The sequence below is a fragment of the Balaenoptera borealis genome (genome assembly GCF_965194805.1).
Source record: "Balaenoptera borealis genome assembly, chromosome: 3".
Lineage (NCBI taxonomy): Eukaryota > Metazoa > Chordata > Mammalia > Artiodactyla > Balaenopteridae > Balaenoptera > Balaenoptera borealis.
The window spans coordinates 104,464,428-104,480,078 of NC_138866.1; the positions used below are offsets into that span (position 1 = coordinate 104,464,428).

At 37.3% G+C, this 15,651-nt stretch overlaps 1 protein-coding gene across 1 annotated transcript in view; it reads right to left on the reverse strand.

Annotated features, from left to right (window-relative positions):
- Positions 1 to 15,651, reverse strand: part of NEDD4 (NEDD4 E3 ubiquitin protein ligase) — a 146,432-nt gene that overhangs the window by 101,762 nt on the left and 29,019 nt on the right. The gene's annotated exons all lie outside the window — the stretch shown is intronic.

Below are 15,651 nucleotides of genomic sequence, written 5' to 3' on the forward strand. Positions count from 1 at the left end.
ATATCTTGTAATAACCTATAATGGAAAAGAATCTGAAAAATTATATGTGTGTGTGTGTGTGTGTGTGTGTGTGTGTACTTTGCTGTACACCAAAAACTAACATAACATTGTAAATCAACTATACTTTTAATTTAAAAAAAGTGAACATCAACCCACAAACACTGAGAAATAAATGCTTGAAAATGTTACCATTTCCTAATTCCTGTTACTTACAATATATTTTAAATTACACAAGATACTTAATATATACAAAGCTCAGACCAGTCACAAGTCACCCATTTTCTAGTAATTTTTCCATAATGACAAAGTGGATTTGGTTGCTTATTTTTCCATTTTTTCTAAAATAGAATAAAAGAAAGTAAGATAAAATTTCTTTTTTTTTTTGGCCACATGGTTTATGGGATTTTAGTTCCCCGACCAGGGATCGAACCCACACCCTCCACAGTGAGAGCCCGGAGTCCTAACCACTAGACCTCCAAGAAATTCCTGAAAGTGAGATAAAATTTCAAAAAATTACATATTTACAAGCACTTAAAAATACAGATTAGATTTTAACTTATTATCAATTTTATGTACTCACTTTTTATTTATCAGGTTAGAAATACCCAAAGTGGATGTTGATTTTATGGAGACTAGTGTTCTGAATCCTTTTAGTACTGACTTGATAAAACCAATCTTGTTTATACTATCTAAAGTACATAAGCAGTCAAAAAGTATACACTGAGTTTTCACTTACTGTTTATATCTTATAGCACGAGTAAAATTAACATGCGGTAATTTATTTTTCAAAGCCAATGCTTTCATTTTTGCTGAAATGTTTCAATATCAAGTTAATATCTACTAAATATCAAACACAAAGAAAATCTTTAATAATTTGTTATACCAGAGGTTAAGATGATGTATGAAACATTCTCACATTTAAGTTGATATTTTCTCTATGATAAATATATTACATTAAACACTGAGATATTTTAAAACTTTGGTTTACATGCCAAAAGTATCAACAGCCTTCAGAAAAAAGTCCTATATGTGTGACAAAGATATAGAGATATCTAACCCAATGTCCACTCTCCCTTATGTTCTTCTGAGAACATAATCCTAATTTTACCTGCAACAAGTGCCCGGGGTCATCACACTGCACAACTCTTGGGGAGAGGGGCATTAATTTTTTTAATTGAAGTATAACATAAATTAGTAAAGTATAAAATTTACTAACCTTAAATATACAGCTTGATGATTTTTCATACATGTTTACTGTGTCATCATCACCCAGATCAAAATATGGAACACTCCATTCTATTTTATGTATTGTTTTCTATGTGAACAGTGCCCTCTGGACTTGTTCAGCACTGAGACTCTCAATAAGACTCTCTAAAAAATGTTCCCTTGCAGCCGGGTTGACCAAAGAGGCCAACCTAGCAGCAGTCACTGGGTGGGACTTCTGGAAGAGCTCTTTATTTATTTATTTCTTTATTTAAAGATTGACTATGCTTTTCTTTTTTAATTAATTAATTAATTAATTAATTTTGGCTGCGTTGGGTCTTTATTGCTGCGTGCAGGCTTTCTCTAATTGCAGCGAGCAGGGACTACTCTTCGTTGCGGTGCGCGGGCTTCTCATTGCAGTGGCTTCTCTTGTTGCGGAGCACAGGCTCTAGGTGCATGGGCTTCAGTAGTTGTGGCACATGGGCTCAGTAGTTGTGGCTCGTGGGCTCTAGAGCACAGGCTCAGAAATTGTGGTGCACAGGCTTAGTTGTTCTGTGGCATGTGGGATCTTCCCGGACCATGGCTCAAACCCATGTCCCCTGCATTGGCAGGTGGATTCTTAACCACTGCACGACCAGGGAAGTTCCTGGGAGAGCTTTTTAAATGGGGCTGACTCAGCTGGGAGAGATGTCGCTTTTGCCCTTTGTACTTCTTTTTCCTGTGTGGAACTTGGTTAGGACAGCTGGCACCCCTACAGTCATATTGTAACCAGGGGGCAACTATGAGGACAGAAGCCCCACTTAAAGGGCCAGATATGCCACGGGGATAGAAAAAACCGTGTTAAGACAATAATCTTTTCTAGGAGGATATAGAGGAAATTTTGGGGAGGAGATGACGCTTGAGCTAAGACTTGAAAGATGTGAAGAATCTGAATAAGAAAATATAGATAATATTCACAGCAAGGAGATCGCAGGAGGAAAGGCATGGGGGCAGAATGAGCATGCTGTAAGGAGATCAACTGGTAAGAACATTTTTATGTTAGAAAGTGGTAAGAAAAATTTGGTTAGTCAGGGTAGAGCCAGACTGAGGGCACTGATATCCAGAAAAGGAATTAAGACTTGATTGGTATGGAAGAAAATTAAGCTTTTAAATGAAAAACTGATACGATGTAGATCATATGTAAATGATCTACAAAAAAAAATACCATATGCTAACACATGTAATATGTAAATATGTAAATTATAAACATTTACATATGTAAATACGTAAATATTATTTTGTCAGTGATACACGAAATAAATTGGACTAGAGAGAGACCCTGGAGTCCACAGAGACTGTGGCTCTAGTAACTCAGGTATGAAGTGATGAGAGCTTTGCCTGTGATGGTCCCAGTGAGACTAGGGAGGGAGACAAGAACATGAAAAATATTTCGAGGGAAAAAATAAAAAGTCTCAATGTCTAACAAAATACCTGTCAGATAATATAGATGTTCAATGAATACTGCTAAGAAAATAGATATATGTGACTTGAATAGGCCTCTGCTGTCCTGGTTCAGACTATAATTAATAGCTTCCTAACAGGATGCTCTACCTCAACTATCTTACCTTTTAAATCTACCTTTTCTATTACAACTGGAGTGACCTACCTAAAAGATAGCTTAGGCCATCTTTACTGCCCTACTCAAAAGCTGTTCCCAGTGGCCTAAAGAATAATATTCAAATGCCTGAGCATGGAATGGTGCTTCCTGATCTGAGTCCAATTTGCCTTTCCAGCCTTGTGTCCTGTAACTGTCCCCTGCCAACCCAAATACACATACACCCTATGCTCTAATCACGCTAGAAACAGTCTAAGCACTGCTTACTGTGCTTTCTGATCCGTACTTCTGTACATGCTAAGGTCTCTCCATGTGCAACACCTTCTCAGCTCGACACGTCCAAAATCTACCTCTTGTTCAAGCCTCAGCTCAAACGTCAACTCCGCCCTGAAGTCTTACCTCCCATCACTCCCCCTCCTCCGTTTCCAGTTATTAAAAAACTGACTACATTCTTCCATTTATGAAGTTAATAATATGTAATAGCTCTCTACTGAATTATAAAAACACCATAAAAGACTTGGTTACTTGTTTTTTGAGGGGGGTTATATCAAAGGCACACACTAAGTGCAAGAATACAATTTAAAACATGTGGTGAGAATTCTAATGCAAAATGGCAGCCTGAACACAAATATTAATCCTCTCCCTCTTGAGATCCTATTTTCATAATAGCAAAGGAGTTTGTAAAAGGTATTAAAGCGTCACAGCAAAGATCATATGCACATGCAAGGGCCACCAGCAGGCAAGCAACTTCCATACCTCCCTAGTAGGGAGATGAAGTGAGGATGAAAGCAGGCTTCTGAAGAAACTGAAAACTATTAAAAGAACAGAATGTTGAAGCAAAGAGGTCAATGGCCCAAATGAGAGAATATTTCTATGGCACCTAAACCTCTGGTAAACACACTCACACACAGACACACACACATAAAAGAGTTTCTCTTTGTATCTGATTTCAGGTAGAAGTTCAACAATAATGCAACCATCAGTTGTTTGTTTGTTTTTAACATCTTTATTGGAGTATAATTGCTTTACAATGGTGTGCTAGTTTCTGCTGTATAACAAAGTGAGTCAGCTATACGTATACATATATCCCCATATCCCCTCCCTCTTGCGTCTCCCTCCCACCCTCCCTATCCCACCCCTCTAGGTGGTCACAAAGCACCGAGCTGATCTCCCTGTGCTATGTGGCTGCTTCCCACTAGCTATCTATTTTACGTTTGGTAGTGTATATATGTCCATGCCACTCTCTCACTTCGTCCCAGCTTAGCCTTCCCCCTCCCCATGTCCTCAAGTCCATTCTCTACGTCTGCATCTTTATTCCTGTCCTGTCCCTAGGTTCTTCAGAACCATTTTTTTTCTTTCTTCAGATTCCATATATATGTGTTAGCATATGCTATTTGTTTTTCTCTTTCTGACTTCACTGTTTGACAGACTCTAGGTCCATCCACCTCACTATAAATAACTCAATTTTGTTTCTTTTTATGGCTCAGTAATGTTCCATTGTATATATGTGCCACATCTTCTTTAGCCATTCATCTGTCGATGGACACCTAGATTGCTTCCATGTCCTGGCTATTGTAAATAGTGCTGCAATGAATATTGTGGTACATGACTCTTTTTGAATTATGGTTTTCTCAGGGTATATGCCCAGTAGTGAGATTGCTGGGTCATATGGTAGTTCTATTTTTAGTTTTTTAAGGAACCTCCATACTGTTCTCCATAGTGACTGTATCAATTTACATTCCCACCAACAGTGCAAGAGGGTTCCCTTTTCTCCACACCCTCTCCAGCATCTATTGTTTGTAGATTTTTTGATGATGGCCATTCTGACTGGTGTGAGGTGATACCTCATTGTAGTTTTGATTTGCATTTCTCTAATGATTAGTGATGTTGGGCATCCTTTCATGTGTTTGTTGGCAATCTGTATATCTTCTTTGGAGAAATGTCTATTTAGGTCTTCTGCCCATTTTTGGATTGGGTTGTTTGTTTTTCTGATATTGAGCTGCATGAGTTGCTTGTATGTTTTGGAGATTAATCCTTTGTCAGTTGCTTCATTTGCAAATATTTTCTCCCATTCTGAAGGTTGTCTTTTCATCTTGTTTATGGTTTCCTTTGCTGTGAAAAAGCTTTGAAGTTCCATTAGGTCCCATTTGTTTATTTTTGTTTTCATTTCCATTTCTCTAGGAGGTGGGTCAAAAAGGATCTTGCTGTGATTTATGTCACAGAGTGTTCTGCCTATGTTTTCCTCTAAGAGTTTTATCCTGTCTGGCCTTGCATTTAGGTCTTTAATCCATTTTGAGTTTACTTTTGTATATGCTGTTAGGGAGTGTTCTAATTTCATTCTTTTACACATAGCTGTCCAGTTTTCCCAGCACCACTTATTGACGAGACTGTCTTTTCTCCACTGTATATTCTTGCTTCCTTTATCAAAGATAAGGTGACCATATGTCTATGGGTTTATCTGTGGGCTTTCTGTCCTGTTCCACTGATGTATTTTTCTGTTTTTGTGCCAATACCATACTGTCTTGATTACTGTAGCTTTGTAGTATAGTATGAAGTCAGGGAGCTTGATTCCTCCAGCTCTGTTTTTCTTTCTCAAGACTGCTTTGGCTATTCGAGGTCTTTTGTGTTTCCATACAGATGGCGAAATTTTTTGTTCTAGTTCTGTGAAAAATGCCATTGGTAGCTTGATAGGGATTGCACTGAATCTGTACATTGCTTTGGGTAGTAGAGCCATTTTCACAATGTTGATTCTTCCAATCCAAGAACATGGTATATCTCTCCATCTGTTTGTATCACCTTTAATTTCTTTCATCTGTGTCTTATAGTTTTCTGCATACAGGTCTTTGGTCTCCTTAGGTAGGTTTATTCCTAGCTATTTTATTCTTTTTGTTGCAATGGTAAATGGGCGTGTTTCCTTAATTTCTCTTTCAGATTTTTCATCATTAGTGTATAGGAATGCAAGAGATTTCTGTGCATTAATTTTGTATCCTGCTACTTTACCAAATTCATTGATTAGCTCTAGTAGTTTTCTGGTGGCATCTTTAGGATTCTCTATGTATAGTATCATGTCATCTGCAAACAGTGACAGTTTTACTTCTTTTCCAATTTGGATTCCGTTTATTTTTTTTCTTCTCTGATTGCTGTGGCTAAAACTTCCAAAACTATGTTGAGTAATAGTGGTGAAAGTGGGCATCCTTGTCTTGTTCCTGATCTTAGTGGAAATGGATTCAGTTTTTCACCATTGAGAACGATGTTGGCTGTGGGTTTGTCAAATATGGCCTTTATTAGGTTGAGGTAAGTTCCCTCTATGCCTACTTTCTACTGGGGTTTTTTTTATCATAAATGGTGTTGAATTTTGTTGAAAGCTTTTTCTGCATCTATTGAGATGATCATATGGTTTTTATCCTTCAGTTTGTTAATATGGTGTATCACATTGATTGATTTGCATACATTGAAGAATCCTTGCATTCCTGGGATAAACCCCACTTGATCATGGTGTATGATCCTTTAATGTGCTGTTGAATTCTGTTTGCTAGTATTTTGTTGAGGATTTTTGCATCTATGTTCATCAGTGATATTGGCCTGTAGTTTTTTTGTGACCTCTTTGTCTGGTTTTGGTATCAGGGTGATGGTGGTCTCATAGAATGAGTTTGGGAGTGTTCCTCCCCCTGCTATATTTTGGAAGAGTTTGAGAAGGATAGGTGTTAGCTCTTCTCTAAATGTTTGATAGAATTTGCCTGGGAAGCCATCTGGTCCTGGGCTTTTGTTTGTTGGAAGATTTTAAGTCACAGTTTCAATTTCAGTGCTTCTGATTGGTGTGTGTATATTTTCTATTTCTTCCTGGTTCAGTCTCAGAAGGTTGTGCTTTTCTAAGAATTTGTCCATTTCTTCCAGTTTGTTCACTTTATTGGCATACAGTTGCTCATAGTAATCTCTCATGATCCTTTGTATTTCTGCAGTGTCAGTTGTTACTTCTCCCTTTCATTTCTAATTCTATTGATTTGAGTCTTTTCCCTTTTTTTCTTGATGAGTCGGCTAATGGTTTATCAATTTCATTTATCTTGTCTAAGAACCAACTTTTAGTTTTATAGATCTTTGCTATCATTTCCTTTGTTTCTTTTTCATTTATTTCTGATCTGATCTTTATGATTTCTTTCCTTCTGCTAACATTGGGGTTTTTTGGTCCTTCTTTTTCTAATTGCTTTAGGTGTAAGTTTAGGTTGTTTATGTGAGATTTTTCTTGTTTCTTGAGGTAGTATTGTATTGCTATAATCTTCCCTCTTAGAACTGCTTTTGCTGCATCCCAGAGGTTTTGGGTTGTCGTGTTTTCACTGTCATTTGTTTCTAGGTATTTTCTGATTTCCTCTTTGATTTCTTCAGTGATCTCTTGGTTATTTAGTAGTGTATTGTTTAGCCCCCATGTGTTTGTATTTTTTACAGTTTTTTTCCTGTAATTGATATCTAGTCTTATAGCGTTGTGGTTGGAAAAGAAACTTGATCCAATTTCAATGTTCTTAAATTTACCAAGGCTTGATTTGTGACCCAAGATATGATCTATCGTGGAGAATGTTCCATGAGCACTTGAGAAGAAAGTGTATTCTGTTGTTTTTGGATGGAATGTCCTACAAATATCAATTAAGTCCATCTTGTTTAATGTATCATTTAAAGCTTGTGTTCCCTTATTTATTTTCATTTTGGATCAACTGTCCATTGGTGAAAGTGGGGTGTTAAAGTCCCGTACTATGATTGTGTTACTGTCAATTTCCCCTTCTAGGGTTTTTAGCATTTGCCTTATGTATTGAGGTGCTCCTATGTTGGGTGCATAAATATTTACAATTGTTGTATCTTCTTCTTGGATTGATCCCTTGATCATTATGTATTGTCCTTCTTTGTCTCTTGTAATAGTCTTTATTTTAAAGTCTATTTTGTCTGATATGAGAATTGCTACTCCAGCCTTCTTTTGATTTCCATTTCCATGGAATATCTTTTTCCATGCCCTCACTTTCAATCTCACTTTTCAGTCCCTAGGTCTGAAGTGAGTCTCCTGTAGACAGCATATATATGGGTCTTGTTTTTGTATCCATTCAGCCAGTCTATGTCTTTTGCTTGGAGCATTTAATCCATTTACATTTAAGGTAATTATTGATATGTATGTTCTTATTACTGTTTTCTTAATTGTTTTGGGTTTGTTTTTGGAGGTCTTTTCCTTCTCTTGTGTTTCTTGCCTAGAGAAGTTCCTTTAGCATTTGCTGTAAAGCTGATTTGGTGGTGCTGAATTCTCTTAGCTTTTGCTTGTCTCTAAAGGTTTTAATTTCTCCATCAAATCTAAATGAGACCCTTGTTGGGTAGAGTAATCTTGGTTGTAGGTTTTTCCCTTTCATCACTTTAAATATGTCCTGCCATTCCCTTCTGGCTTGCAGAATTTCTGCAGAAAGATCAGCTGTTAACCTTATGGGGATTCCCTTGTATGTTATTTGTTGCTTTTCCCTTGCTGCTTTTAATAATTTTTCTTTGTATTTAATTTTTGATAGTTTGAGTAATATGTGTCTTGGCATGTTTCTCCTTGGATTTATCCTGTATGGGACTCTCTGTGCTTCCTGTACTTGATTGACTATTTCCTTTTCCATATTTGGGAAGTTTTCAACTATAATCTCTTCAAATATTTTCTCAGTCCCTTTCTTTTTCTCTTCTTCTTCTGGGATCCCATACTTCAAATGTTGGTGCGTTTAATGTTGTCCCAGAGGTCTCTGAGACTGTCTTCAATTCTTTTTATTCTTTTTTCTTTATTCTACCCTGCTGCAGTTATTTCCACTATTTTATCTTCCAGGTCACTTATCCGTTCTTCTGCCTCAGTTATTCTGCTATTGATTCCTTCTAGAGAATTTTTAATTTCATTTATTGTGTTGTTCATCATTGTTTATTTGCTCTTTAGTTCTTCTAGGTCCTTGTTAAACGTTTCTTGTATTTTCTCCATTCTATTTCCAAGATTTTGGATCATCTTTACTATCATTACTCTGAATTTTTTTTCAGGTAAACTGCCTACTTCCTCTTCATTTGTTTGGTCTGGTGGGTTTTTACCTTGCTCCTTCATCTGCTGTATATTTCTCTGTCTTCTCATTTTGCTTAACTTACTGTGTTTGGGTTCTCCTTTTCACAGGATGCAGGTTTGTAGTTCCCATTGTTTTTCATGCCTGCCCCCAGTGGGTAAGGTTGGTTCAGTGGGTTGTGTAGGCTTCCTGGTGGAGGGGAGTAGGGCCTGTGTTCTGGTGAATGAGGTTGGATCTTCTCTTTCTGGTGGGTAGGACCGCATCCGGTGGTGTGTTTTGGGGTGTCTGTGAACTTATTATGATTTTAGGCAGCCTCTCTGGTAATGGGTGGGGTTGTGTTCCTGTCTTGCTCGTTGTTTGGCATGGGGTGTCCAGCACTGGAGCTTGCTGGTCGTTGAGTGGAGCTGGGTCTTAGCGTTGAGATGGAGATCTCTGGGAGAGCTCTCGTTGATTGATATTATGTGGGGCCAGGAGGTCTCTGGTGGTCCAGTGTCCTGAAGTCGGCTCTCCCACCTCAGTGGCTCAGGCCTGACACCCGGCTGGAGCAACAAGACCCTGTCAGTCTCACAGCTCATCACAACTCCACAGCCGAGGGCAAGGGGTTTCTCTCAGCTCCAGGTTGCAGTGCTGCAGGGAAGTGTTCAGATTGGCTTGCCTCCCACAGACGTCCAGAGCAGTCTGGACAAAGCCACAGAGCATCTCATGTCTCACTCTCTGATCCTCCTTGCTCTATCGATTTTGGAGCTGTTGCCCCCGTTTTAATCATGAGGCTTTAGAGCTCTGTAGCAGATGCTATTAGAGCTCAGCCTGTCATCCCATGGATCCCTACAGCATTTTTGTGCGCACCTGCTCCCCGAGCACGTGCTCTCCCAACAGCAGCACCTGCATCTCCTTCAACCATCAGTTTTAATACATAAAATATAAATAACTAAAAATGTAACATGTAATTGTTGAATGTTTAGGCTTTTCATATATAGAAGCAATAGATGATTAGCAGAGATCACAGATGTATAAACAGAAAAACTGTCCCCAAAGAAAAGAGATACTTAAGAAACACCTTTAAAAACTGTAAGGTATATCCTTAGAAAAATTTGGGAAAGTTTTGCATCCATACAGCTAAAATAGGGCACTATAAAAAGAGGCGAGGAGTGGTGTTGCAACTAAAAATAACTGTTGAATTCAAATATAAGCAATTTTAGATAAATTTGCAGAAATCTCCCAAAATGTAGAGCAAAAAGCTAAGCTGAAGGAAAATATGAGAGAATATAAAAAGAGGATTCTCTGAACAGATTCAGTGAAAGAATTAAGCCCTAATGCCCTAAAACAGAGGTTAAGTAAGTTACAGCTTATGGACCAAAGCCAGCCAGGCACTTGCTTGCTTTTTTTTTTTTTTTTTTTAACAGCCCATAAGATAATAATTTTTTTTACATTTTAGAATGGTTACCTTTTAAATGGCTATATAAGTACCTACACAGTAGCCTCAATTTTTGTCTCCTGCCTGTGTGACACCTAAAATATTTACTACCTGGCCCTTTATGAAAAAGTTTGCTGACTCCTGTCCTAAGACCTTTACTGTATGTTATCTATTGATTTATCTCATATATCTAGGATGGTACTCAGTAAGACCATCCTTGGAATATGTGAGGAAACTATCACTCAAATCATTTTCTGTGTTCTGTGGTTCACATGAGGAATTCTGACTGAGAAAGATAAGAATCAGTCTAGGTAACCCTGCACCCAACTAGCTGGAATCCCCAAACGATAATACAAACAGAGGGAAGGAAATTATTAAAGAAATTATTCACACGAAAATTTTCAGAGCTGAAGGGAAACAGTACTCTTTAAATTGAAATGCTTATCAAAGGCCCAATACAATGACACTGTACACACAAGGTATAGTACTGTGAAATTTTAAAACACCAGGGTAAAGATAAATCATCACATTTTTCACAGCGAGAGAAGGATCACCCCCAAAGGAACAAGAAGCAGCCTTTTCAATAGCGATATCATTCTCAAAGTTGATAAAGCACTGTCTTCAAGTTTCTGAGGAAAAATGATTTTCAACCTAGACTCCTATGAGGGGCCAAGCTACTGGCCAAATATAAGTTGGCGATCTACTCATCTATCATAGCTGGAAGTCAGTTTGGGACAGGGATGTGTGAGCTATTCAGCAGAATGGGAATAAGGACCAGCATGACAAACAGAAACAGTTAAAGAGGGGTTCCTTCTGTGAAGCAGGAATAGGAGGGGAGAGGTTGGGGCACCAGAGTCTATTGCTTTTCATTATAAGCCCCTTTATACTATCTCATTTTAAAGCTATGTGTAAATTCTTTGATGAGATGATTTTTTAAATATTTATTAAAAATAGGAGTAAAGCTATGGTCATAAAAATAGAGTTTACAGGGTCATATTTATAGGAAAGGTGTAAGACGAGGAAACAAAAATAAAAATATTGAGATAGGTTTTTTGAAAAATGTCTAAGTCTATAAATGCATAAAGGAGTAGAGGAAAAAAACACTTTCCAGAGGAGTAACCCAATTCTCAAAGAAGGACAAAGGTATTGACAAATGTCAATTTATTCTCTGGTATTCATAAAGAACCTGAAGTAATGCTTCTGGAAATTATGCTGGTGGCTGCAGGAAAAAAAAACAATGCAGTCATACTTTTTAAAAAGCTTTATAAAGATATAATATATATACCATGTAACTGACCCACTGAAAATGCTCAATTCAATGGTTTTTAGTATATTCACAGAGTATGCAACCACCCTCACAATTCTGGAACATTTTCATCACCTCAAAAAGAAGCCCCATGCCCTTGAGCAGTCACTCCTGATTTCCCAACTTCCTCAGTCTCAGACAACCTCTAATATATTTTCTGTCTCTATAGATTTGCCTATTACAGACATTTAACATGAGGGGAATCTTACAATATGTGGTCTTTTGTAACTGGCTTCTTTTACTTTGCATAATGGGTCCGAGGTTCACCCATGTTGTAGCATGTATCAGTACTTCATTCTTTCTATAACTGAATAATATCCCACTGTATGTATATACCCCATTTTGTTTATCCATTCATTTGTTGATGGACCTATGGGTTGTTTCTACTTTTTGACTATAATTAATAATGATGCTATGAGTATTCATGTACAAGTTTTTGTGCGGACATATGTGGTAAGTAGATTTTAAAATAAAAACTGTGTAAAAAGTAAAATGAACTAGATAAGTATTTTTACAAGCTTTAAGCATTATATAAATAGAAACTATCTTTGCATTTTTATCTACATATTTTATGTCTTTCTAATTTGTTTCTCTCTACAGTTATTGCTTATCAACAAATATAAAAATGAATTATAGATACACAGCCATGGGGGGAAAACCCAAACAGTAAAAAAAAAAGATATTCAGTATAGTGAATTATAAATCTCTCACCCTTTCCCCACCCTCAGAGAAAATACTGTGAACAGTTTCTTGGTCCTTCTAGAAGTATTTTTTGCAAATACCAGCGTGTGAGAAAGCTGTTCTGTTTTTACACAAAAAGGTGCATCATATATACAATGTTTTGCACCTTTGTTCCTTCATTTAATGTATTTTGAAACTTAACATCCTATCAATACATATACCTCTGTCTCTTTTTAAACAGCTGATGAGGATTTCATCGTACGGCTACACCATACCTTACTTAGTGCTTTATTTATGGGGCACCCCAGCCTTCTTCCTAGCTAACAGAATTCTGATTTTATTCAAATAATGGATGATAATGTGTGTCAGGGATACAGGCAGCTACTCCCTACCCCGACCCCACCCACCCAGGAGCTGACTTCTGATTCCTCTAAGCCTCCCGGTAATTCCACTCTCTTTACTAATGACTGGGTTAGAAATACACACACAACATAATTCCGGCCCAAGAGATATGAATCAAAGTCTCCTAGGGAAACTTTTGGAAAAGGGTTCTTCACTTTTTAAAAGAGACATGTGAGGAAACATTCTCCCTTTTCTACCTCTGGGCATCATCATGGGAGGCTATGTCATTAGGAACTGCTGCAAGCTTCTTGTGACCATGGACAGAAAGGCAAGAGAATCCCAGAGAGGCTAGGATTACTTGAAGTTGAAAGCATCCTAAATGATACACTTTAGAAGGGCTTTCCCTAAATACCCTACATTGAGAGAATCCCCTCAAGTCTCTAATATCCCCTGATACTCACTCCCTAGCACCCAGTGTTTTCCCTTGACAAGTGTCAGCACATTGGTAATTCTTTTGAGAAACTAGTTTATAGGGGTCCACAGCAGACAGTAAGCTTCGCTGAGGGTAGGGACTGTGGCCTCACATTAATAAGCATTAGCAAAGTGACTGGGAAAAAATATCACACAAATTCTTCTTGTGTGTGCAGAGGTGGAGGAGTATAAATACATGGATAAAAATACATAGGAAAAAATACCAGACTATCACACAATCAGTGGTGGCATTATGGAGGTTAAATTATGGCTGATTTTTATTTCTCTTTCTAAAAATATCTGTGGTGTACAAGTTATGTTGCTTCTGTAACATAATACTAATATATTCATGAACATATACACATTTTGTAAATATAATATGATGAGTATGAATACTAAAGATATAAACTGAGCACCATGGGTGCACAGGGAATGAAGTGGGGCTGTCTTTTTTCAGATGCTCATACACTATGCTGATGCACAGATTATATAATGTGTACATTGCTCCTAATGTGTCAAACTTTTCTCCCTCCTGATAACTTGCCTCCCTTGATCTCATATGAGCAACTATAAGTGTAGATTTTACTATAATTTTCTATTGAGCATTAACTTCAGTTTGGAGTCTCCCCTGTTTGTTGATCTACCAGTAACAGTTCTCCACAAAAGACTTTCTTCGAACTTCACATTTTCTCAAAGATATAAAGGCTCCCTTCAATTTCTGGCCACAATTTCCATTTGGCTGAATGCCCAATAATCAACATTTTACTGTACTATGTTATCTCAATAGACATTTTTATGTGAATACATTCAATGGAAAACATTTTGTGCTATGTATAAATAATGATATAAATGACAAGAAGAAAAGAGAGGACCGCACATAATTATGTCCTTTGTACAGCAAGTATTAAATCGCCATGTGTTTTCTATATCTAGCTGTGATGAATTAGCATTGATCCACAAAAATTTATCTAGTTACCCTTGCAATAAATTTGCAAATTTCTGATTAAAATAAATGCACGGCCTATGATCCCAGAATAGAGGAATACTGGCTAAAACATTTGGCAACAGTAAAATTATAGTAAAAGAAACAATGAGTAAAAGGCTGTAAAGTACTGAGCCAGGTTTACCATCTACAAATGGCCATCTTTCTTATTTTTGTAGTAACATCTCTAACTCAAGAGTAGTACCGACTTTCAAGTATCCTTTCTAATAAAAAATCAAGATAGTAAAAAATAATGGGAAGATTTTTAATTACAGTTTTAAACTACAATTTTTAAAATTTTAATTACAATTTTAATTCCTCTAATGGATAACCATATTATCTACTTCTACCCACACTTTGATATTCCTTTCATCCCTGATATTGGTCATTTGAGTTTTCTTTCTCCATTTTTTTCCTCCTTTTTAAAATTAATTAATTACTTTATTTACTTTTGGGTGCGTCGGGTCTCCGCCGCTGCGCGTGGGGCCCACCCCCAGCTGCAGTGAGCAGGGGCCACTCCTTCGTTGCAGTGTGCAGGCTCCTCACTGTGGCGGCCTCTCCCGCTGCGGAACACGGGCTCTAGGCGCACAGGCTTCAGCAGTTGTGGCACGGGGGCTCAGTAGCTGTGGCTCACGGGCTCTAGAGCGCAGTCTCAGTAGTTGTGGCACACGGGCTTAGTTGCTCCGCGGCATGTGGGATCTTCCCAGACCAGGGCTCGAACCCATGTCCCCTACATTGACTGGCGGATTCTTAACCACTGCGCCACCAAGGAAGCCCTGAGTTTTCCTTCTCTTATTAGGGCTTGCTATGGTATAGCAATTTTATTCATTTTTTCAAAGAACCACCTTTAGTTTATTTTCTCTCCTTTTTATCCATTTTCTATTTTATTGACTTCCATTCTTATTTCCTTCCCTCTACTTTTTATTTTTTATTTTTTGGTTAAGGTAGAAACTTAGATCATCGATTTTAAATTCTTTTTCTTTTGTATATAAGCATATAAAGATGTACATTTCCAAGCACTGAATTAGCTTATCCTATATTCTGATATGTTATGCTTTAATTATCAATCAGTTAAAATGATTTCTAAATTTCCTTATGATTTTCTTTTTGATCGTGGCTTATTTAAAATACGTTGTTTAATTTCCAAATATTTATGGATTTTTGAGATATATTGATATATCCATATATACATGTATAATATATATCCCAGATATACATTCCAGAATTCTAGTTAAAGGTTGTTGTAATCAGAGAATATATTCTATAGAATCTCAAGCCTTTTAAACACATTCAGACTTGTTTTATGGCCCAATATGGTTCCACGGGCATATAAAAAGAAAGTATATTCTTCAGGTACAGGCATACTTTGTTTTATTGTATTTCACAGATATTGCATTTTGTACAAATTGAAGGTTTGTGGAAAACCTGTGTCAAGTGAGTTTACTGGTGCCATTTTTCCAACAGCACTTGCTCACTTTGTGTCGCTATGTCACACTTTAACAATTCTTGCAATATTTCAAAATTTCTATTATTATATTATGATACCATTGTCATGGTATCTGTGATCTCTGATGTTACTATTGCAAAAAGATTATGACTCCCTGAAGGCTC